Here is a 25089-nt window from a genome sequence, read left to right on the forward strand (position 1 = left end):
TCTCCATTTCTCTCTGTCCTGTCCAACAATGATGACAGCAATAATAACAATAATCATAACAACAATGATAAAAACAAGGGCAACAAAAAGGAAGATAAATAAAATAAAATATATTTTTAAATGTGCTCAGTACTCCATTGGACAGACCCTACATACATTCCAAGTATGACAATGACACTCCCTCATGCACAGGGAGCAGGAATGTGGACAGTGCCACCTGTCCGTCCACTCTGGCTGCGCCATCTTGCTCGCCTGCCTTCTAAGCCAATCGCCCCCATTGGACCATGGGATCTTCTGGGAATCTGCACCCCAAGGGACCCTGGAGAGTCACCAAGGCTTGGCCCCTGCACCCAAATAAGTAGTTCAAGGGGGTGAGACACACACACACAGTGTCACCAGTCCAGCTGGGTCCCTGGCACACCTCTGACCTGCAGCAAATGTGCCCCACACACACACCCAACAGGGCCTTGGGGTGTGCCCCCTGGTCCGGGTGTGTGGCCTGGAGGCAGCAGGGGTGGGGGAACAGGAAGGAGGGCGGGTCTAGTCCACTTGGAGGCCACAGTGAGCCTGGGCACATTTCCTGGGACAGGACTGCCTTTTTAGCCAGTAGCCCCAGGCTGAGTAATCACTTACTCTTTTGTTGGGGTGAGGCTCAGTCAGGGGAAATCCCTCCCTCCCTCCTGCTGCTGCAGTTTGGGGCTAGGGCTCTTCCTCTGGCCTGAGGAAATAAAGGATAGCTCTCTTTTGGTGCCTACACCAAAAGATTTGGGTCCATAGGAACTCATTTAACCCTTGAGTGTCTGCAACTCAATCTTGCTGGTAGTCAGGCCAGCATCACCTGGATGGTTACAAATGTAGATTCTGAGACCCACCCCCATACCCCCTGCTTCAAAATCTGCATCTTAAAAAGATCCCCAGGTGAATCCTATGGTTATTAAAGTTTGACAGAGTGCTGCTTCAATTGTTACAAGAACAATGGAATGAAACCTATTTTTGAAAGCTGATGGCTAGAACAACAAGGGGGTGGTGAGGGATAGGGGTGGGGTGGGGTGGGGGGATTCCAGTGTTGGGCAAATCACAAAAACCTCAGAGGCTGAGAAGGCTGATGTGGAGAAAACTAAGTTCCCTGCTGCCCAGCCCAGCCTTCTAGAACACCCACGCAGTGGCCTTTCCAGCTGGGAGACACAAGGGGCTTCTGTCTGCCTCTAGTTGTATTTCTCTGGCCGTGTGTGTGTGTGTGTGTGTGTGTGTGTGTGTGTGTGTGTGTGTGTGTGTGTGTGTGTGTGTGTGTGTGTGTGTGTGTGATGGGAGAAAATAGTGTGTAACTGATAAGCACAGGCTCTGCATTTCTGATAACTTACTGTGTGGTCTTTGCCATGTTATAAAATCCATCAGAAACTCAGTTTCTCTGTATGTATCTCTACCTCCCAGGACTGTCAGAGGGTAAAATGAATAAACCATCAGAACCGTACACCTACTTAGCAGCCCCCCAAAGGAAGAGCTACTGAAAGTAAAATCTTAAAAAACAAAAGGAAGGAAGAAAGGAAGGGAGAAAGAAAGGAAAAAAGGAAGGAAGGAAGGGAGAAAAGGAAAGAAGGAAGGAAAAATTGAAAGTATTTGTGGTCTGGGAGTTGGCACAGTGAATAAGGTATTGGACTCTCAAGCATGGGGTCTCAAGTTCAATCCCTGGCAGAACATGTACCAGTGTTCTTTCTCTCTCTCCCTCTATCTTTCTTATTAATAAATAAATAAATTCTTTAAAAAAAAGACTTGAAGAAAGAAACTGAGAGGAAAGGAGGAGAGAGGCTGGGCAGTGGCACACCTGGTTGAGAGCACACATTAGAGTATACAAGAACCCAGGTTGGAGCCACTGGTCCCCACTTGCAGGGGAAAGCTTCACAAGTGGTGAAACAATGTCACAGGTCTCTCTCCTACTATAACTCTCTCCCCATTCAACTTCTCTTTGTCCTATCTAAAGAAATAAAATTTAATTTAAAAAAATGTTGGAGAGAGTGAGAGACATCTACATCCCAACTTCACTACTCATGAAGCTCTGCACCCCACCCCACCCCAGGCAACTGAGCACCAAGGACTCAAACCAATGTCCTTGTACATTGTAACATGTATACTCAACCAGATACACCACCACCAGGCCCCAAGCCACACCTTTTCAATGAACTCATCTTGCCTCTGGCCAGCACATTTCAAATGCTCACTGAAAAACTGCCACATAATTGATCACATTGGTGGTCCCAAAGGAAAGCATTTGAAACTAATAGCTCTTGCTACTTGTTTGTGTGCTGTGGACTGGTTTTCCAAACATCAAAGGAGGGGAACAGTCTTATTAGAGTACACTTTGGAGGACACAGGAAAGTGTGATGAAAATTATCTGGCTGTTTCTCCTGCTGCCTCATCTTGGCGAATCTCTGGAATATCCAAGACTGACTGGGTTCTACCCATATCCCACTGCCAAGGGTGAAGGAAACACCATTGCTGGAGTTGTAAAGGACCTGTGTCTGAGGACTGCCGTCAGTTATAATGGTCTAGCACTTGGAATTCCCAAAGCTTCTGGAGCCTTAGAGCAGCACCATGATCCTCTCTGGGCAGTGACATCCAACTGTGATGCAAGTTGCTGGAGAACCAGCAATTCAACAAGAGACAGGATCAATGTGTGGGCCCTTGTAAAAGTGATGGAGGGAAGAAGCCCCAATTGCCCAACAGACAAGACATAGATCTTCTAAAAGTGATACTGTGTTGTTCAAAGTTGGGTAGTGGTTAAGGACCAAGGCAAAGAATCTCCATACCAGTGATATCATTGAGTATTTCAAATGCAAGAAAGGAAAAAAAAATTTTTTTTAACTTGGCTATTAGAATAGGTTGGTGAAATAACTCACCTGCACAGTGTACCTGTTTTGTCATGTCCAGGAACCAGGTTCCAGTTCATTCTCCACTACATTTGGATGAGCCTTCAGTACTATGATCTCTCTCTCTCCCTCTCTCTCTCTCTCTCTACCTGAAAAAGTCACTCCAGAGTAATGAAGCCCCAGAGACAACAACAAAATTCTTGGCTATTATTGAGGAAGTGGAGAGAGGGAAGAAGAAAGAGGAAGAGGAGGATGATAAGAGGAGATGGAGGGGTGGTGAGTCAAGAACTAGGATATCACTCTGGCACACCTGACACTGGGGACTGTGTTGAGGACCTCACTTTATATACTGCTTTGCCTCCCAGGCCACAAATAAATAGAATAAGGAAGAGGGGGGTGGGGCATCCTGTGGTTAGGGAATTAGTGAAGCTCATAGTCAGACTTGCATACCTGAGGCTCCTAGTTCCAGCATCAGCAGTGCAAGTTCCAGAGTGCTGCTCTGCCTTGCTTCTCTCTTGCATATGAAATTCTTTCTCTGTCTCATGTGAGATGAATAAAATCAATCTTTTTTTTCCACCAGGGTTGTCACAGTGCCTTGCATTACTCCACCATTCCTGGTGGCCATTTTTACTTCTGTTTTGGACAGAGAGGAAGACACAGAAATATAGAGAGGGGACGACAGAGAGAGACACTGCTGCACTGTTCCATTGCTCAAGACTTTCTCCCCTGCAGGCACTCCCCTATAGTGGCTGAGGGTTCAAGCCTGGGTCTTCCATAAGGTAACATGTGCACTCTACCAGGTGAGCCACTTCTTGCCCTCCTAATACAAATCTTTTTCTTTCTTTTTTCTTTTTTTTTTCCCCTCCAGGGGATTGGTGGGATCCCCTGTGATGGGTGCCTGCACCATGAATCCACCGCTCCTGGAGGCCATTTCCCCCCCTTTTGTTGTCCTTGTTGTTGTAGCCTCCTTGTGGTTATTATCATTGCCATTGTTGATGTTGTTTGTTGTTGGATAGGACAGAGAGAAATGGAGAGAGGAGGGGAAGACAGAGAGGGGGAGAGAAAGATAGACACCTGCAGACCTGCTTCACCACCTGTGAAGCGACTTCCCTGCAGGTGGGGAGCCGGGGGCTCGAACCAGGATCCTTATGCCGGTCCTTGCACTTTGTGCCACATGTGCTTAACCCACTGCACCACCACCCGACCCCCTTTTCTTTCTTTTTTAAAGCATTTTATTTACTTTATTTTAATAAGTGAGAGATACAGAGAAAGACAGAGAAACACCAGAATACTGCTCAGGTCTAGCTTATGGTGTTGCTGGGGATTGAACCTGGGACCTCAGGGCCTCTGGCATGACAGACTTCTATATAACCACTATGCTAACCCCAGCCCTCTTTTTCCTCCTCCTACTCCTCTTCCTCCCCCTCCACCACTTCCTCCTCCTCCTCCTTTGAAGAAAAGGAATACTGTATTACACCAAAGCAAAGGACTTTAAGGAGGGAGAACACAAAGTGAAACATAGGCTGACTATGGTATATTGCACCAAAGCAAAGGACTCTGGGGAGGGAGGAAGGGAGAAGGTGGATAGGAAGAAAACTCTGGGGACCTATTATATACTGAAATTGTGTGCATATATCAATGAGTGTACTGTAAAGCATTACCTCCTCAATAAGAGAGAGGGAGAGAGAGAGAGAATAATAAACTTGTTGGAACACCAAATCATTGCACTATGTGAAATAAGTAAGAAAGTAAAAGTCAACTACCAGACGGTTTCACTCATATGTGAAATATAAAAAAACTAAAGCAAGCAGAGTTGCAAAAAATAATAATAACAACCAAACTGACCCTTAGACTGTGAAAGCTATGATGGTTATCAGATGGAAGGGGGCAATGGAGAGTTCTACTTGGTGCAGAGGCACAGAGACTCTGGTGGTAGATGTGGTACATCTTCTTAGACTCATAAGAAGGGGTGAAACTGTATTCCTACACTCTTACTGTAAACCAGTGTTTGACTAATAAACAAAAGGTGGGGGGCTGGGCGGTAGCATAGCAGGTTAAGTGCACATGTAACTAAGTCTAAGGACTGGCATAAGGATCCCAGTTCGATGCCCCAGCTGGCTCCCCACCTGCAGGGGAGTCACAAGTGGTGAAGCAGGTCTGCAGGTGTCTTTCTCTGCCCTGTCTTCCCCTCCTCTCTCCATTTCTCTCTGTCCTGTCCAATAACAACAATAATAATAACAACAACAACTATAAACAAAAGGGAAAAATAGCCTCCAACAGCAGTGCAGGCACCGAGACCAAGCAATAACCCTGGAGGCAAAAAAAAAAAAAAAAAAAAGAAACAAAGAAAGGAAAGAAAGGAAAGAAAAAAGAAACATACCAAATACCAAATGGTATTGCATCTGATCCCAACCTAATCAATACAAAGAATACCACCTCAGCATGCTTCACTTCAGACTGCGTCCAGAGATGTCAGGCATGGAATGACAACCCTTCACCCTCATTACTCGGGTGAGACCTTTCCTTTCACGGTATTCTCTAATTCCATTCCAGGAGGTTCACTTCCTAACAAAGTCCCAAAACCTAGCTAACCTTATCCTATGGTTTTGTCAATGTTTCCTTTTTATAAATATAAATATTAAAAAAAATTACCCTTTTGTTGCCCTTGTTATTGATGTCATAGTTGTTGGATAGGACAGAGAGAAATGGAGAGAGGAGGGGAAGACAGAGACGGGGAGAGAAAGACAGACACCTGCAGACCTGCTTCACTGCCTGTGAAGCGACTCCCCTGCTGGTAGGGAGCCCTGTTTCATGACTCATGAAGCCTCCCCCCTCCACAGAGGTTTGAACCTGGGTCCTTATGCACTGTAATGTGAGTGCTTAACCAGGTGCATCATCACCTGTCCCCAGTTTATAATCTTATAATTAAAAAATTAAAAATAAGGGAGTCGGGCTGTAGCGCAGCGGGTTAAGCGCAGGTGGCGCAAAGCACAAGGACCGGCATAAAGATCCCGGTTCGAACCCCGGCTCCCCACCTGCAGGGGAGTAGCTTCACAGGCGGTGAAGCAGGTCTGCAGGTGTCTATCTTTCTCTCCTCCTCTCTGTCTTCCCCTCCTCTCTCCATTTCTCTCTGTCCTATCCAGCAAAGACGACAACAACAATAATAACTACAACAATAAAACAACAAGGGCAACAAAAGGGAATAAATAAAATAAATTAAAAAAATTAAAAATAAACAGCTGTGGACTTATAACTCAATACCTTGTTAAAGTATGCAAAGTTGTTAAGAAAATAGGTAGCAGTGGGTGAGGCAGATAGCATAATGGTTATGCAAAAAGACTCTCATGTCTGAGGTCTAATCCCCAGCACCAGCACAAACCAGAGCTGAGCAGTACTCAAGTAAAAAAAAAAGGGGGGGTGGCAGGTGGTTGCGCAGTGGGTTAAGCGAAGTGCAAGGACTGGCTCAGGGATCCTGGTTCAAGCCCCGGGTTCCCCACGTGCAAGGGGGTCTCTTCCTAGGCAGTGAAGCAGATGTGCAGGTGTCTATCTTTCTCTCCCCCTGTCTTCACCTCCTCTCTCGATTTCTCTCTGTCCTATCCAAAAACAACAGCAATAACAACAACAATAAACAACAAAGCCAACAAAAGGGAAAAAATAGCCTCCAGGAGCAGTGGATTCATAGTGCAGGCACCAAGCCCTAGCAGTAAACCTGGAGACAAAAAATAAAAAATTTAAAAAAGCAGAGATGAGAATTTGAAACCATGCTTTCTTACTCCTACCTCACACCTTCAGAATCAAGAGGAAATTTTGGACAAAGGAACAAAGAGAAACAACCTTACTCTGGATCATGAAGTCTGAGAGTCAGGTCTGGGAAGAGAAAGACAGGATAGATCAGAGAGCCACACCTCCAGACTCTTCTGAGGGGTGTCAAAGGGTCAGAGGGCCACCAGAATCCAGACTGAATCTGTAGTTTGTCACTGAAGGTCACTGGGATAGGCCTAATAAGGCATCTGAGTTCTAATTCCACAGCTGTTTATTTTTAATTTTGTAATTACTGATTTACAAGATTATAAGTGATTAGGGGTTTAGTTCCACACCATTCCCACCACTAAAGTCCTATGACTGCCACCAAGGGATAAGCACCATAGTTCTCCCAAGGTCTTAGAAATGGGTTGACTTTTTTTTTTCAATTTCATGTGTTTCAATTCTCTATATTCCACAAATGAGTGAAACCATTCAGTAGTTGTCATCTAATCTTTTTGTTTAGTTTTTCCCTTTTGTTGCCCTTGTTCTTTTATCGTTTTTGTAGTTATTCTTGTAGTTATTGATGTCATCATTGTTGGATAGGACAAAGAGAAATGGAGAGAGGAGGGGTAGACAGAGAGAGGGAGAGAAAGACAGACACCTGCAGACCTGCTTCACTGCCTGTGAAGTGGTTCCCCTGCAGGTAGGGAGCCAGGGGCTTGAACCGGGATCCTTACGCTGGTCCTTGTGCTTAACCCGCTATGTTACCTACCACCGACTCCTAGTTGTCTTCCATTCTTTCCCTGTATGTGGGGACTGGGAACTTACACTCAGGTCCTCACACTTGAAAGCCCAATGCCTTAGCCACTGTGCCACCTCCCAGGCTACTCTGCCTGGGTTACTGTGAGGATGCACTGAGATTGCCTTCAGTGTGTGGAAACAAAGCAGATGTTCAGTATAAGAGACTCAGTATGATGAGTCGGGCGACCCAGATGTGGCTGACCATCTCATTGCCTCCCTGGATGCAGCACTCCAAGCCCGCTGGCAACAACTCACGGAAAGTCTGAACTTCACCCACTCAAGTAGGAAGGCCTGGAAGCTTCTTTACATAGTCTGGGTGCCAGTAGCCAACCCTCTCCCGTCTCCCATCCTCCTGTATCTCCAAATTCAGTGGCCAGTCACCTAACTCAAGTTGGACGTGCTAAGATCGACCCAGTCTGGAAAAGAGAAATTTCCCATGAGTGGTCATCCCACTTCCGGTTATCTTGTCCATCTCCAAAACTCTCTCCCTTTACACTGTCTGAACTGGAAGACGCTTTGAAGAGGGTTAAACCGGGAACAGCTGCTGGCTATGATAACATCACCCCAGAATTCATTCTTAACTTGGGCCCCGCGGCAAAGAAGTGGCTCACTACATTCCTGTCCCACATCTTGGAATCCGAATCTATGCCCAAAATTTGGCATTGTGCGAAGATAATAGCAGTTTTGAAACCAAAGAAAGACCCAACACTGGCTGCCAGCTATAGACCAATTTCTCTCCTCTCCGTGTGTTACAAACTCCTTGAGAGGCTGCTTCTGTCACGTATTTCTCCTCTTACAGAGAAATTCCTATCACCCGCCCAAGCTGGTTTCTGCCCAGGAAGATCTACCTGCGAACAAGCCCTGGCCCTCTCAACTTACATCGAAAATGAATTCCAGAAGAATTTAAAGACGGGTGCTGTCTTTGTTGATCTCACAGCAGCCTATGACACGGTCTGGCACCATGGTCTCCTAGTCAAGATCTCAAGATGCCTGCCTCCATGGGTGGCCAACACTATACCGTTTCTTCTCCAAAACAGAAGATTCCGGGTGCATCTGGGTGACAAGTCTAGCAGATGGAGACTTGTCTCAAGTGGCCTCACCCAGGGCTCTGTTCTGGCTCCTACGCTATTTAATATTTACATCAATGACCTCCCAGAAACTTCTTCAAGGAAGTTCATCTACGCCGATGACATCTGCTGTGCAACTCAGGCATCCAAGTTTGACATCCTCGAGGAAACACTCACGAAAGACATGTCTCTGATATCTGATTACTGTAAAAAATGGCGACTAATCCCTAGTTCTGCAAAAACGGTATCATCTGTTTTCCATCTACACCATGCCTCGGCCTCGCGTGAGCTTAATGTGCAGCTTGACGATACGAGAATCCGGCATGAAGCCCAGCCAGTCTATCTTGGCATTACTCTCGATCGCACTCTGTCATTTCACGAACAACTCATAAAAACTGCAGCAAAGGTGGGCGCGAGGAATAACATCATTGCAAGACTGGCCAGCTCCTCATGGGGAGCGAGTGCTTCCACACTACAATCATCCTCTCTGGCATTATGCTATTCCACTGCAGAATACTGTGCCCCAGTATGGTTCTATAGCCCCCATGTCCACTTGGTCGATTCCAAATTATATTCCTCCATGAGGATAATTTCTGGAACCATCCGTTCCACCCCAGTTCCATGGCTGCCAGTTCTTAGCAACATCGCCCCGCCAGATATTCGTCAGGATGCGGCATCATCTGAGTTCATTTCCCACGTCTACGCTCGACCGGACCTGCCAATATACGCGGATATCTTCGCCCACCCTGTCCAACGCTTGACGTCTCGTCACCCAATCTGGTCCCCTACGCCTACACTGAACTTCTCTGTTCCAGTCTCTTGGAAACAGAGCTGGCAGTCAGCTGAGGTAAAGAACAAACACCTCATCACAGACCCCTGCAAGCGTCAACCCGGCTTTGACCTAGCACGTTATGATCGGGCCCTCCTCAATCGCTATCGAACAGGCCATGGCCGGTGCGCCGCTATGTTCCATCACTGGGGAGCCAGAGACGATCCGAACTGCCCCTGCAGCTACAGACAGACTATGACCCACATAGTCAACGACTGCTACCTCTCCAGATTCAAAGGAGGTCTCGAAACTTTACATCAGGCTCAACCTGACGCTGTTGACTGGCTATGGAAGAAGGGCAAACGCTAGAAGAAGAAGAGACTCAGTGTGGTGCGACCCCCCACCACTCCCCTGTACCTGATAGACTGCAATTTCTTATTGTCAGATGATGACTCACCCAGTATACCACATCTATTACCATACACCAGGACCTGGGAAGCTTCACAAGTGGTGGAACAGAATAGCAGCACAATTTATAGTAGCCCAAACCTGGAAGCAGCCTGGGTGTCCAACAAGGGAGGAGTGGCTGACAAAGTTGTGCTATACATACACAATGGAATATTACTCAGCTATTAAAAATGGTGAATTCACCTTCTTCACCTCAACTTAGATGGAGTTTGAAGGAATCATGTTAAGTGAGATTAGCCAGAAAGAGAAGGATAAATACGGGATGATCTCACTCACAGACAAGTTGAAAAATAAGAACAGAAGGGAAAACACAAAGCAGTTGGTGTACTGCACCAGCGTAAAAAACTCTGGAGTGGGGAGGGCTCAGGCCCTGGAACATGATGGAAGAGGAGGACCTAGTGGGGGTTGAATGGAAATGTGGAAAACTGAGAGATGTTACACATGTACACACTACTGTACTTTACTGTTGACTGTAAGACACTAATCTCCCAATAAAAATTTGAAAACAAAAAAGTGATGGAACAGTGGTGCTGCAGCTGTCTCTCCTCTGTGTTTCTTCCCCCACCCTCCCCCCATATATCTCTATTAAATAAGAAAAAATAATAGCTTCTGGGAAAGGGTAGAGTTCTTCCAGGTACCACGCCCCAGATATATAACCCTAGTAGGGAAAAGAAAGAGAACTGTCATTTCTTGAACTAATCTAAACTTCACTTCTCTTTCATCTCCTCACCAAATACCTGAAGCTAGTTTCTTGTCTGTAGAGTCTCCTTAACTTCCAATTGGTCCAAGCCACTGCTTCACCCTACATCTTTCTCACAGCTGCTGTTTGGACCACATCAAGGGGCCCTGCTCCTCCATAAGTCTCTCCCAAACGTACCCTCTGCCAGCGATTCTCTTCCTCTCTCTCTCTCTCTGTCTCTCTCTCTCTCTCTTTGCCTCCAGGGTTATCACTGAGGCTTGGTGCCTCCTGCACTATGAATCCGCTGCTCCTGGTGGCCATTTTTTTATTGGATAAAATAAATTGAGAGAGGAGGGGGAGAGAGAGAGGGAGAGAGAGAGACACCTGTAGACCTGCTTCACCACTTGTGAGGCGACCCCTCCCCTGCAGGTGGGGAGAAAGGGGCTATACCCGGGATCCTTGAGCAAGTCCTTGTGCTTCCTTGAGGGGGTCCTTATGCTTGGTACTATGTGAGCTTAACCCTGTGCACCACTACCCAACCACATCCCCCACCGCATGCCCCTTCCTTGCTGCTGCAAACTTTCAATTGCTCCTAGCTCCCTGCAGCTCCCTAACATAGCACTGGGACAACCTCCCAGCTACTCTCCATTAAGCCATCTTTCTTCATTCAAATCCCACTCAACTTCAAAAGGCCTGCTTTACAAACAAAAACAAAAAGCTAGTAATCAAACCCAAGGGAGCTGGGGGAGTGTTGCTTCACTGTAAATCAAAGCAGAGTTGTACTGGGGGAAAAAGTAAGCAGACAACCATTTTTGAAAGATGCTGGCTTGTGCCAGCCATGGTGACAATACACCATCACCTCACAATGGGTGAGAGCTGCACGGGCTCCACCCTTCTAAGAGCATGTGGGCAAGAACCATGGAATCAGAAGTATATGGATACTCAGTAATGCAGTATTTCAATTTCTAAGAGCTGATTTCAAGGAATCACTAAGAAATTCTGGCAGATTCTTGGCACTACCAGAACCCAGAGGCAAGCAATGCTTTGGAAATGGGGAGAGGGAGGAGAAGGAGATGGATGGAAGAAGGGAGAGAGAGAGAGAGAGAACAGAGAAGGAAAAAAGAAAGAATAGGAAAGAAATGAGAGAAAGGAAATGGGGAAAGGAAGAAGAAAGAAATTATTGTTGTTACCATTATTATTATTATTTTACCAGAGCACTGATCAGCTTATGGTGGTGTGGTGGACTGAACCTGGGGCTGCAGAGCCTCAGGCATGAAAGTCTCTTTGCATAACCAGTATACTATCTTCCCACACCCTTGAAGAAGGAAGGAAGAGAGGAGGGAGGAAGAGAGAAAACACAAAGGAAATTCTGGCAAAAAAAAAAAAGGCAACAGAAGGACCCAGGAGGTAGTACAGTGTAGGTATCCTTGGATTCCAGGGCAGGAGGTCTCGGGTTCAATTCCTGGCACTGCATGTGATAATGGAAGGCTTTGGTTCACTCCATCTCTACATCTCTATCTCATTAATAAACAAAATATGTCATTTTTTAAAAAGGAAAGGTACTAGGTTCATTTGCATTCAGGATAGTGGTAGTGGCTACAGAGAAATTGGAAATCACCTAGAAGGCCAATCCTAGTCTTCCCAAATTTTAATAAGGAGGGCCTGCAAAATAGTGCACTTGATTTGCCATGAGCAAGACCCAGGCTCAAGCCCCATCCCCACCACACTGGAGGAAACTTCTGTGCTGTGGTCTTTTTCTCTTTCTATCTTCTTCTCTATCTGAAAAAGCCAACCCCAAGCAGTGGTGACCAGTGACAAGCAAAAATTCTAACCATACAATGATGTGAACCAATATTAATTATCTCAATTAAGAAAACAATGCAGTGGTCCAGGAGGTGGCGCAGTGAATAAAGCATTGGATTCTCAAGCATGAGGTCCAGAGTTCAATCCCTGGCAGCACATATACCAGAGTGATGTCTGGTTCTTTCTCTCTCTCCTTCCACCTTATGAATAAATAAATAAAATCTTTAAAAAAAGAATAGACCCCTTAGTGGGCCCCCCATAGGACCTTGCCCTCAACTTGGATCAACAACTGTAGAGAATGTCCCATCCTTCAAAGGGAGGCTGGACAACATACTCTATGCTACACCTGAGGAAGATGGGTCGATATTGGGGCAGCTTGGAATGTTGCTGCTCATGACCACAGAATGTGAGCTCAGATCTACAGGGATGCAGAGGTCACATAGGCTCCTAAGCTGAATATAGGCTCCAGATCACAACAAATTGATGGGGTTTACAGTCAACAATATCTATACCCCCTTTCTCATATTAGGGAGCTACTCTCTTCCCTGATCCAGCTTTCTGTTCCTTTTCCAGCCATGATATCATCTCCCGAAACAATAACTTGGATCCACATACATATCAGATTTCAGGCTCAGGAAAAAAAATTAGTATAGCCACAGGCCCTTTGGAATATAACTAAAATAGGCCTACTAGCTATCTACAAAATGGAGGACCCCCCCCCCAACTCTTCATCTGCACTATTCCAGCCTTTAGGCTCATGATTAATCAATAATTTGTTTGGCTTTGTAAGCTAACTCTCTTTTCAGCCGCCAGGTTCCAGATGCTAGCATGATGCCAACCAGACTTCCCTGGACTGACAACCCCACCAAAGTGTCCTGGAGCTCTGCTTCTCCAGAGCCCCACACTACTAGGGAAAGAGAGAGGCAGGCTAGGAGTATGGATCTACCCATCAACTCTCATGTTCAGCGGGGAAACAATTACAGAAGCCAGACCTTCCACCTTCTGCATCCCACAATGCCCTTGGGTCCATGCTCCCAAAGGGATAAAGAATAGGAAAGCTATCAGGGGAGGGGATGGGATATGGAGATCTGGTGGTGGGAACTGTGTGAAGTTGTACCCCTCTTATCTTACAGTTTTATCAATGTTTCCTTTTTATAAATAGAAAAAGTTAAAAAAGAAAACAATGAAATGTTTAAATCTCTAAAGTGTTTTTATATAAATAAATTGCCAATCTGGAAATGTTCATCATGTGTAAAAAAAAAAAAAAGGCACGGTATAAAAGTGTGTGTGTGTGTGTGTGTGTGTGTGTGTGTGTGTGTGTGTGTGTGTGTGTGTGTGTGTGTTGTGGTCCAGGAGGTGGTGTAGTGGATAAAGCACTGGACGCTCAAGCATGAGCTTCTGAGTTCGACCCCCAGCAGCACATGTACCAGAGTGATGTCTGGTTCTTTCTCTCCTAGCTTTCTCATTAATAAACAAAATCCTTCTTTACATTCTTTTTAAAAAATATTTTTATTATTTATTCCCTTTTGTTGCCCTTGTTCTTCTTTACATTCTTTTTTTTAAATAATTTTATTATTTTTTAATCTTTTATTTTTATTCATTGGATAGTCAGATATCGAGAGACAAGGGGGAAATAGAGAGAGAGAGAGTGAGAGAGAGAGAGAGAAAGAGAGAGAGACCTGCAGCCCTGCTTCACCACTCCTGAAGCTTTCCACCTGCAGATGGGGACTTGGGGTCCTTAAGGATTTTAACATACGCACTCAACCAGGTGAGCCATCACCCGGCCCCAATAAGAAAAATCTTTAAAAAAAAAAGGAGTTAAAAAAAAGTTTTTGTCTGTGTGTAGAGAGAGAAAACAAAACATTAAAAGAGAGGGAGGGAAAAACAGTAAAGTACTACCCATGCCTACATCTAGGAATCAGTTATGAATAGGGAGGAGTTCAGTGTTGTTTTTTTTTCTCTAGTTTTTCGAAGTTTCAGTAATGTGGTTATATCACTGTTACAAATATATGGAAATTACACAGGGGCCTTTCGTACACATCTACCAGCAGCCTCATTGGAATGCAGGGGTTCTCTTCTGCAAGAAAGACCCACAGCACAGGGCCCTCTCCCCTGGCCACGTTAGGCCAACCAACAAGCAACCACCACCCCATCACCCAAGGGACCCTATTTTTGGACCCACTAATCCCAGAGCCAGAGCCCGGAAGGTGGGCCGGGCCTGAGCCCTTCCTATGCGGTAAACACTTGCTCAATCTTGGGCTTGCAACAAAACACCTGGAGGGGCGGAAATGGGAGGCCTGCAGGAACCCGGTCCCTGGGCGCCCCCCCTTCTCCCTTAAGTTCCCAGCTGCAGCTGCCGGGAGGAGGGGGTTGGCTCTGGAAGTGTAGCGGTGGGGGCTGGGAGGGAGGCTGTGGCTACTCACTTTAAGAGATGGTGAATTGGGGCAAAGGCTTCCCAGGAAGAAAGTTTAAGAGGCGATTGGAAAAACTGAAAGAAGCAATTCAGGTGTGCTTGCGCCAGCCCTGATTGGGAATTAGGGACGCGTGCAAACCCCGGCCTGGAATCCGGAGACAAAGGGACTGGATCGGGGCCAGTGTGTTTTCTGGGCTGCAAGAAGCTTAGAGGAGACCGGAAAGGCAGGCAGCTGGCCCGAAGGCTGCCTACTACGTGCCAGACACTTTACAAACATTGATCCAATTTAATCCTCAGGATGGTTCCCTCAGGAAGGTGCGATGGAGCTGGATTTGCCAGGGGAAGGGTGCTGAGGGTCAGAGAGGAACCATCCAAGGTTCCATCCTGGCTGGAGAGACAGATCCTTGAAGCAGACTTAGAATAACTCCAGCTCTAGGAGTCTCCTTTCATTTGAGGAAGAGGATACTGACAGCCAAGGATGTGGTGCCCCAGTTCTCCAGCCAGAGGGTAGGACTCCTGATTCCCTGCCCCAGTGCTCTGGCCTCTTACACTATACCCTCAACCCCAGGCCCATCCATCCACCTCTGCCAGGCCTCTGCTCCCACCCAGCGCTCCTTTCTTGGGGCAACCCAAAGTGGGCTGGAGTCTCTTCAATTTCCTTGCAATCCGGGCCGTACATTGTTCTGAAGATCACTATTATTTTTTATTCCATTTGATTGTTCACTTCTGCATTTCCTCCCAGGCTGGGAGTATTTGTGGCAAAACATTATCTGTGAAGTAAAGAACATGTAACTGAATACATAAAAGCTGTTTGCCCTGGGGCTTTATGTTTGAAACTGAAGTCAGCACGACCATTGAGTGTATTATCTGCATGATATCTAAAGAGAGAGAGAATATTGACTTTCCTAATGTTTCCCAGCACAAAGAAATCCATCTAGTGTAGATTCCAAGACAGACCCGACCAATATGTTGACATGCTGGGTTGAGATTTCATTCCTAAAAATTTGGAACCTTATGCTGCATAAATAACATGATCTTTTCCTTCGTTCAAATCAAGGGGGGGACAACTGCTGGCAGATCTTGGAGTTTGCCCTCCCAACTGTCCCCACAAGCTCTAACTTGCTACCCACAAGTCATGACTTGCATATTTTCATTTGAAGAATTTTGAAATGTTCTGGAAATCATAGAGGGGAAGAGAACCAAATCCTCCTGAGAAATCGAATAAGGGGGAAATTTTTTTCAAAGGAAAAAAAAGAACATAAAAAGAAATGTCTTAGTTGTATACGTGTGCATTGAAATAGTTAATGGGATTTGATAGTACAATTTCTTTTTTATTTTAATTTTTTTATTATAAATTTTTTTGCCTCCAGGGTTATTGCTGGGGTTCCGTGCCTACACCACAAATCTACTGCTCATGAAGGCTATTTTTCCCCTTTTGTTGCCCTTGTTGTTTTATTGTTGTTATGGTTATTATTATTGTTGTTGGATAGGACAGAGAGAAATGGAGAGAGGAGGGGAAGACAGAGAGGGGGAGAGAAAGATAGACATCTGAAGACCTGCTTCACCGCTCATGAAGCCACACAAACACACACCCCACCCCACCCCGCAGGTGGGAAGCTGGGGGCTCAAACCGGGATCCTTACGCCAGCCAGTCCTTGAGCCTTGTGCCATGTGCGCTTAACCTGCTGTGCTACCGCCCAAGCCCCGATAATACAATTTCTAGCATATCTTTGTTAGATATAAAAGAATCCCGGTTTGAGCCCCGGCTCCCCACCTGCAGGGGAGTCGCTTCACAGGTGGTGAAGCAGGTCTGCAGGTGTCTATCTTTCTCTCCCCCTGTCTTCCCCCTTCTCTCTCCATTTCTGTTCTATCCAACAACAACGACATCTATAATAACTACAACAATAAAACAACAAGGGTAAGAAGAGAGAATAAATAAATATTTTAAAGCCTTTTAAAATAAGAAAGTACCAAGTAATTAATTATAGATACATAAAACTTAATCCTGAAGAAAAATACCTTGGGGGGCAGATGGTAGCACACCAGGTTAAGAGCACATAGTGCTAAGCTCAAGGATCCCAGTCAAAGTGCAAGGATCCTGGTTCCAGCCCCCGGCAACTCCCTGGAGTTGCTTCACAAGCAGTGAAGCAGGTCTGCAGGCATCTTTCTCTCTGCCTCTCTTCCCCTTCCCTCTTCTCCTCCAGGAGCAGTGGATTTGTGGTTCAGGCACTGAGCCCCAGTGATAACCCTAGTGGGAAAAAAAAAAAACACCCTTAGATGAACATACTGGTATTCGGAGAACAGTTGTGTCCAGGGGCACAGAAAGAACTAACTGGAACTTTAGTCACCTTCTCATTTCTGTGTTGACAAGAAAATCTGAATATCATATTGATAAAACACATCTACGGGAGCTGGGCACATCTACGCAGCGGATTAGGCGCACATGGCGGAAAACACATGGACTGGCATCAGGATCCCAGTTCGAGCCCCCGGCTCCCTACCTGCAGAGGGGTCGCTTCACAGGTGGTGAAGCAGGTCTGCAGCTATCTATCTTTCTCTCCTGCTCTCTGTCTTCCCCATCTCTCTCAATCTTTCTTTGTACTATCCAAAAACGACAGCAGTAACAACAACAATGACGATAAACAACAAGGGTAACAAAAGGGGAAAAAATAAATAAAGTTTTTTTAAAAAACACATCTCCAAGTCATTTCCTCGTAAAACGCCTTTGTATGACCAAAGTTATTATTAGAAATCTAAACATGTTTAGATGTCTTAGTGTTATATTTGCCACTGTTTAAATCACAGTTAAATCCTTAAGATACCTTACTAGATCGTTCACAAAGTGGGTGAGTTGAACGTGGTTGCTGTACCTTACTGTCCATTGTATGTCCCTCAGCGTCTAGTAGCACTTTAAGGCAATAGAGGTTAGGCTATTAGCAGATTCTTTTTTTTTCAATATTTATTTATTTACCTATTTCCTTTTGTTGCCCCTATTGTAATTATTATTGTTGTAATCCTTGTTGGATAGGACAGAGAAAAATGGAGAGAGGAGGGGAGGACAGAGAGGGGGAGAGAAAGATAGACACCTGCAGAACTGCTTCACTGCTTGTGAAGCAACTCCCCTGCAGGTGGGGAGCCAGGGGCTCAAACCGGGATCCTTACACAGGTCTTTTCACTTTGCGCCACCTGCGCTTAACCCTCTGCGCTACCGCTTGACTCCCTATTAGCAGATTTTTTTAAAAAAAAAGACTTTTTAATATTTATTTATTCCCTTTTGTTGCCTTTGTTGTTTTATTGTCATTGTTGTTGGATAGGGCAGACAGAAATGGAGAGAGGAGGGAAAGACAGAGAGGGAGAGAGAAAGAAAGACTCCTGAAGACCTACTTCATTGCTTGTGAAGCAACTCCCCTGCAGGTGGGGAGCCAGGGAACCTTACACAGGTCCTTGCACTTTGTGCCACTTGCGCTTGACCAGCTACACTTAACTTGCTGCCCTACTGCCCAACTCCTCTATTAGCAGATTCTTAAATCATTTGCTATGTTACATTCTCAGAGACGATGGAATACAGAGCAGAGTTAGAACTGGGATGAAAACTGAGTATGACCTTGAATAAGTGGTTCCAGTAAATGTCTTGGGAGTAAAAAGCAGGACCTCTGATATGCCACTGGCTTTTTCCATCCAGGCTTATTCTCCCATCTAGTCTGTCCTTAACAATCTACCTTCCATTGTGTTTCCACTGGCATCAGGATCAAAGCCAGACTTCTGTGGCACACCATGCCACTCAAGTATATCTCCATTCCTGCCCATGCCACTCTGTGTTCAAATCACATCAATCTTTTCTCAGTCACCACTTCCTCCACCCAACATTAGACTGCTGCCTGCCTCCACTCTTCTCCCTTGAAAACCCAGTTCTCACCCCTCCTTAGCCATGACCCTCTGCTCATTTGTTATTAAGTACTCCTGACATACATTCCAAGAATCTTCTCAATTTCTGCAGAGTGCAGTATTCCTTCTTCTGTGCTCTCCAGCACCCTGTACATGTCTGCATGCAGCACCTAGAAAACTGGACGTTAATGAATTGCTTCAATATCTGTGTTCCTTGTTAAAGCTTGAGCTCCTTTGGGGCTGAGAATGAAGCCAGATCAATTCAGTGTCATTTTGTCTAGCACAAGACCTGGTCAAAGTAGCCTAAGCCATATAATGATTATTAAAATTTCCTGGGAAAACCCAAGGACCACTATGTTCATCTGCTCTATTCCTGCCTTTGGGTTCTCATTTATTAAACTATTTGTCAAGCTTTATATCCTAGCACCTTTCAGCCACCAATCTGCAGATGCTATCATGATTCCATCCTGACTTCCCTGGGCAGACGACCTCACCAGTGTGTCTTGGAACATCACCTCCCTAGAGCCCTGCCCAACTAGGGAAAGAAAGAAACAGGCTGGGGGTATGAATCGACCTGCCAACATCCATGTCCAGCAGAGAAGCAATTACAAAAGCCAGACTTTTCACCTTCTGCTCCTCAAAAAGAATTTTCGTCCATACTCCCAGAAAGGGATAAAAAATAGGGAAGATTCCAATGGAGGAGATGGGACACGGAACTCTGGTAGTGGGAACTGTATGGAATTGTACCCTTGTTATCTTACAATCTTATTGATCATTATTAAATCACTAATAAAAGTTAAAAAAGAAATTCCTGGACAGGGGTAGATAGCATAATGGTTATGCAAACAGACTGTCATGCCTGAGGCTCCGAAGTCCCAGGTTCAATCCCCCGCACCACCATAAGCCAGAGTTGAGCAGTGCTCTGGTTAAAAAAATAATAAAAATTTTAAAAAGATTCCCTGGGGAAGTTGTAATGGATGAGAGCACAACAAGAGCCCTGTAAGGTTCTTCTCTGTTACTCAGAGGGAAGCACTAGATCATCTGGGGTTACCTATTCTTCCTTATGAGAAACTTGTTTCTGGGCAGGGATAGATAGCATAATGATTTTGCAAAGAAACTCTCAAAAACCTGAGGCTTCAAAGTCCCAGGTTTGATACCAATAAAACAAAAAAACAAAGCCCACTTATTTTATTTTAAAATATTATATTTATAAATAGATATAGAGGCAGAGAGAAAATGAGAGGGGTGGAGGAGATAGACATCTGCAGCACTGTCTCAAGACTTGTAAACATTTCCTCCCCCCCTTGCAGGTGGTGAAGGGGCTTGAACCCAGGGCCTTACTCAGGGCAACATGTGCACTCTACCCAATCCCAGGGTAGGGTTTCTCCCTATGACACATACCCTTCCTCCACTTTGTCCCAAAATAACAATCACCTTCAGATTCCTATCAGGCATTTCAAGGTCAACTAGGAATTTTTTTTTTAATTTTTAAATATTTATTTATTTATTCCCTTTTGTTGCCCTTATAGTTTTTTATTGTTGTAGTTATTATTGATGTCGTTGTTGTTGGATAGGACAGAGAGAAATGGAAAGAGGAAGGGAAGACAGAGACAGGGAGAGAAAGATAGACACCTGCAGACCTGCTTCACCACCTGTGAAGCAACTCCCCTACAGGTGGGGAGCCGGGGTTTGAACCAGGATCCTTACGCCTGTCTTTGTGCTTTGCGCCACATGCGCTTAACCCACTATGCTACCGCCCCACTCCCAAACTAGGAATTCTTACATATCCTGAAAAGTGACATTCTCTCAAGTGAACAAATTGTTTTATAAGGGTGAACTGGTACCTAGAAAGAAATGCCATGGTCAGTTAGTACCTTAAACATAATCAGATTACTCAGTCAGGAAATAAGGTTTTATTTTCACTCATACAGTAAAAGTAACAACAAAGTTTTGCCCAGACAGGTTGGGTTCACTACTTTAAACGAATACAAGAAGGGTCTGGGTGGTGGTGTACCTGGTTTAGCCTACATGTTACAATGTTCAAGCCCTCAGTCCCCATCTGTAGGTGGGGAAGCTTTGCAAGTGGTGAAGCAGTGCTGCAGGCCTCTCTCTCTCTCTTTCTCTCTCTTTCTGTCTGCTCCTTCACTCTCAATTTCTCTGTCTCTATCCAATAAATAAGCAAGTAAATAAATAAACAAATTAAATGAATACAAGAAAATCGTGTGTTGTTACTTGAAGCAAAATATTCCACGTAGGTGTTTTAAATTAAAACATTTGGTCTCGGGTGCTGGGCGGTGGTCCACTGAGTTAAGTGCATATAGTGCTAAGTGCAAGGGCCTGCACAAGGATCGCGGTTCAAGCCCCCAGCTCCTCACCTGCGGGGGGGGGGGTCACTTCACAAGTGGTGAAACAGATCTGCAGGTGTCTATTCTTCTCTCCCCTTCTCTGTCTTCCCCTCCTCTCTCAATTTCTATCTGCCCTATACAACAACAACAGCAGCAACAACACCAATAACAGCAACAATGACAACAATGGAAAAATGGCCTCCAAGAGTGGTGGATTTGTGGTGCAGGCACCAAGCCACAGGGATAACTTTGGAGGCCAAAAAAAATTTTTTTTTGGTCTCTTTAATAGGGTCAGTGTACCATCATCATAAATTTGATGAGTGTGACTTTTGAGCCTACTTCACACATGTCCCAAATCAAGACTACCCAACTGCACTTTCTGAGATGATGGAAGTATTTATGCTTGTGATGTCTAGAATGGCTGCCTAGGTGCCAACAGTACCTGTGCCTGCCAAGCACTTGGAATGTGTCTAATACAATTGATAAAGTATGACTTTATTTTGGTTCATTTCAAGTGATTTTTTAAAACTATTATGGCCTACAGCTTTGAGAATGCCATACATTAGAAAGGACTGTAACAACAAATGTTGTAGAGGATGTGGCACACTTGCGCACTGCTGCTTGAAGTGTACATTAGTCAAACTTTTGTGGAAAAATAGTCTGCTTCTAAAAAACTAGAAATAAACTTGCTCTATGACCCGACAATTGCTATCCTGGGGATTTACCCAACGGAAACAAAAGCACGTATCAGAAGGGATCTGTGTACACCTATGTTCATAATAGCACAGTTTGTAATAGCCCAAACCAGGATGCAACCCATATATCCAACAACAGATGAGTGGCTTAAAAAAAATCATGGTATATATGCATGACAGAATGCTACTCAGCTGTTACAAAACGGCAAGGTCAGGAGTCGGGCAGTAGCAGAGCCGGTTAAGTGCACGTGGTGCAAAGAGCAAGGACTGGCAGAAGAATCCTCGTTTGAGCCCCCGGTTCCCCACCTTCAGGGAAGTCGCTTCACAGGTGGTGAAGCAGGTCTGCAGGTGTCTATCTTTCTCTCCTCCTCTCTGTCTGCCCCTCCTCTCTCCATTTCTCTCTGTCCTATCTAACAATGATGACATCAATAACAACAACAATAATAATAACTACAACAACAATAAAAAGACAACAAGGGCAATAAAAGGTAAAATAAATAAATAAATTTTTTTTTAAAAAAGCGGCAAGGTCATGGCCTTTGAGTCCTCTTGGATGGAAGTAGCAGATATCTTGTTAAGTGAGATAAGCCAAAAAGAGAACAAATACCAAATGATCTCACTTGTAAGTGTGGCTTGATAAATACGGACAAGGAGGGAGAACACAAAATGAAACGTGGACTGGGCATGTTGTATTGTATCAAAGCAAAAGACTGGGGGAAAGAGGGGAAGGGAAGTGTGGATAAGAACTGTCCGGTGCATAATGAAATCGTATTCATGTCAGTGACTGTACTATAAAACATGAATTTCCTCAATTAAAAAAAGAAAAGCAAAAACACTGGCCAACAGTTAGCATATTGACTGCACAATTCTTCACTAGAATCAGTCTAGTCAAAGCCCCAATCACCCGGCTAGCTAGCTATGTATAGTGACCCCTGGCAGACTATCAATAACTCTTCCTTCCTTCCTTCCTTCCTTCCTTCCTTCCTTCCTTCCTTCCTTCCTTCCTTCCTTCTTTCTTTCCTTCCTTCTTTTTTAAAAAAAAATTCATTTATTTTACCTTTTGTTGCCCTTGTTGTTTTTCACAGTTGTTGTTGATGTCGTCATTGTTAGATAGAACAGAGAGAAACGAAGAGAGGAGGGGAAGACAGAGAGGGGGAGAGAAAGATAGACACTTGCAGACCTGCTTCACCGCCTGTGAAGCGACTCCCCTACTCGTGGGGAGCAGGGGACTCAAACTGGGATGCTTATGTAGGTCCTTGCGCTAAAGCCTTTGATCTACCGCCCGACTCCCCTTTCCTTTCCTTCTTTCTTTCTTTTTTACTGGAGGACACTAGGGTTATCAATGGGTGAACATGCCTGGCCCCACCAGTAGGTCCTTTCTCTTTCTCTCTGTTTCTCTCTCTCTCTCTCTCTTCTCTCTCTCTCTCTCTCTCTCTCTCTCTCTCTCTCTCTCTCCCCAAATAGTTAGGTGGAGGGGAGGGAGGGGAGTGAAGCTCCTCCTGTGAAGGTGCTCCTATATGGTGGCAGGGAGCTGAAACTGGGTCATCAGGCATGGTAAAGTATGCAATTTACCTGATAAGCTATCTTCCTCTTTTCCTTTTGCCCCCCCCCTTCCAAAAACTTTCTTCAGCACAACAGATTTTTTTGAACTTTATTTTTTTATTATCTTTGTTTATGAATATGATAGAGACAGCCAGAAATCAAAAGGGTAGGGGTAGATAAAGGGAGAAACTGAAAGACACCTGCAGCTTTGCTTCACCACTTACGCCGCTTTCTGCTACAGGTCTTCTTCTTCTAGCGTTTGCCCTTCCGCAGCCAGTCAACAGTGTCAGGTTGAGCCTGATGTAAAGTTTCGAGACCTCCTTTGAATCTGGAGAGGTGGCAGTCGTTGACTATGTGGGTCATAGTCTGTCTGGAGCCGCAGGGGCAGTTCGGATCGTCTCTGGCTCCCCAGCGATGGAACATAGCGGCGCACCGGCCATGGCCTGTTCAAGAGCGATTGAGGAGGGCCCAATCATAATGTGCTAGGTCAGAGCCGGGTTGACGCTTGCAGGGGTCTGTGATGAGGTGTTTGTTCTTCACCTCAGCTGACTGCCAACTCTGTTTCCAAGAGACTGGAACAGAGAAGTTCAGTGTAGGCGTAGGGGACCAGATTGGGTGACGAGACGTCAAGCGTTGGACAGGGTGGGCGAAGATATCCGCGTATATTGGCAGGTCCGGTCGAGCGTAGACGTGGGAAATGAACTTAGATGATGCCGCGTCCCGACGAATATCTGGCGGGGCGATGTTGCTAAGAACTGGCAGCCATGGAACCGGGGTGGAACAGATGGTTCCAGAAATTATCCTCATGGAGGAATATAATTTGGAATCGACCAAGTGGACATGGGGGCTACGGAACCGCAGGTAGGGACTAGGGTCTCGAACCCGGGTCCTTGTACATTGTTACATGTGCGCTCAACCAGGTGAACCATCACCCAGTCCCAGCAGAGCATATTTTAAAAGATTTATTTATTTAAAGATTTTTTAAAAATATTTATTTATTGGCAGGCGGACGGTTGCGCAGCAGGTTAAGCGCAGGTGATGCAAAGCGTTAAGGACTGGCTGAAGGATCCCCGTTTGAGCCCCCTGCTCCCCACCTGCAGTGGAGTCGCTTCACTGGCGGTGAAGCAGGTCTGCAGGTGCCTTTCTTTCTCTCCCCCTCTCTGTCTTTCCCTCCTCTCTCCAGTTCTCTCTTTCCTATCCAACAACGACGGCATCAATAACTACAACAATAAAAACAATAAGGGTAACAAAAGGGAATAAATAAATATATTTTTTAAATATTTATTTTTTGTTGCCCTTTTTTTCTGTTTGTTTTCTAAATATTTATGTATTCCCTTTTGTTGCCTTTGTTGTTTTTTATTGTTGTAGTTATTCTTGTTGTTGTTGATGTCATTGTTGGATAGGACAGAGAGAAATAGAGAGAGGAGGGAAAGACAGAGAGGGGGAAAGAAAGATAGATGCCTGCAGACCTGCTTCACCGCTTGTGAAGCAACTTCCCTGCAGGTGGGGAAGCTGGGGCTCAAACCAGGCTCCTTTCGCTGGTCCTTGTGCTTTGTACTACGTGCACTTAACCCGCTGTGCTACTGCCCGACTCCCAAAGATTTATTTATTAATATGAAGGAGGGTGTAGAACAAGAACAATAATATGGTTCTGTCACATGTGATGCTCAGTATCAAACTTGCGACCCTCATGCTTGAGAGTGTAATGCTTTTCCCACTATATCAACTCCTAGATTGCTAGAAAGCATTTAAAAAATTAGCATAGGGTGGGGATAAATAACATAATGGTTACGCAAAGAGACTCTTACGCCTGAGGATCCAAGTTCCAGGTTCAGTCCCCTACACTATACCATAAGCCAGAGCTGATCAGTGCTCTGGTTAAAAAGTGAAACCAGTAGGGGAGTCTAGCAGACGTGGCACAAAGCTCTCGGTTCCTCAAAGCTCTTCCCCTTCTCTCTCCATTTCTCTTCCACAAAGCTCTTCCCCTCCTCTCTCCATTTCTCTTTGTCCTGTC

General features: G+C 45.2%; 1 long non-coding RNA gene across 4 annotated transcripts in view; it reads right to left on the reverse strand.

The window, feature by feature from the left end:
• Positions 1-14691, reverse strand: part of LOC132535848 (uncharacterized) — a 134339-nt gene extending 119648 nt beyond the window's left edge. For 3 of the 4 annotated variants that reach the window (XR_009547594.1, XR_009547595.1, XR_009547592.1), the window contains exons 1-3: positions 14619-14691; positions 3315-3497; positions 2895-3005 (exon numbers count right to left, since the gene is read on the reverse strand). This is a non-coding gene — a long non-coding RNA (uncharacterized LOC132535848). Of the gene's footprint in view, positions 1-1715; positions 2633-2894; positions 3006-3314; positions 3498-14618 lie in introns of those variants that run through there. The other variant, XR_009547593.1, reaches the window with a different exon arrangement.
• Between the last annotated feature and the right edge of the window lie 10398 nt (positions 14692-25089).

This window comes from Erinaceus europaeus, chromosome X (genome assembly GCF_950295315.1).
Source record: "Erinaceus europaeus chromosome X, mEriEur2.1, whole genome shotgun sequence".
Taxonomy (NCBI): domain Eukaryota; kingdom Metazoa; phylum Chordata; class Mammalia; order Eulipotyphla; family Erinaceidae; genus Erinaceus; species Erinaceus europaeus.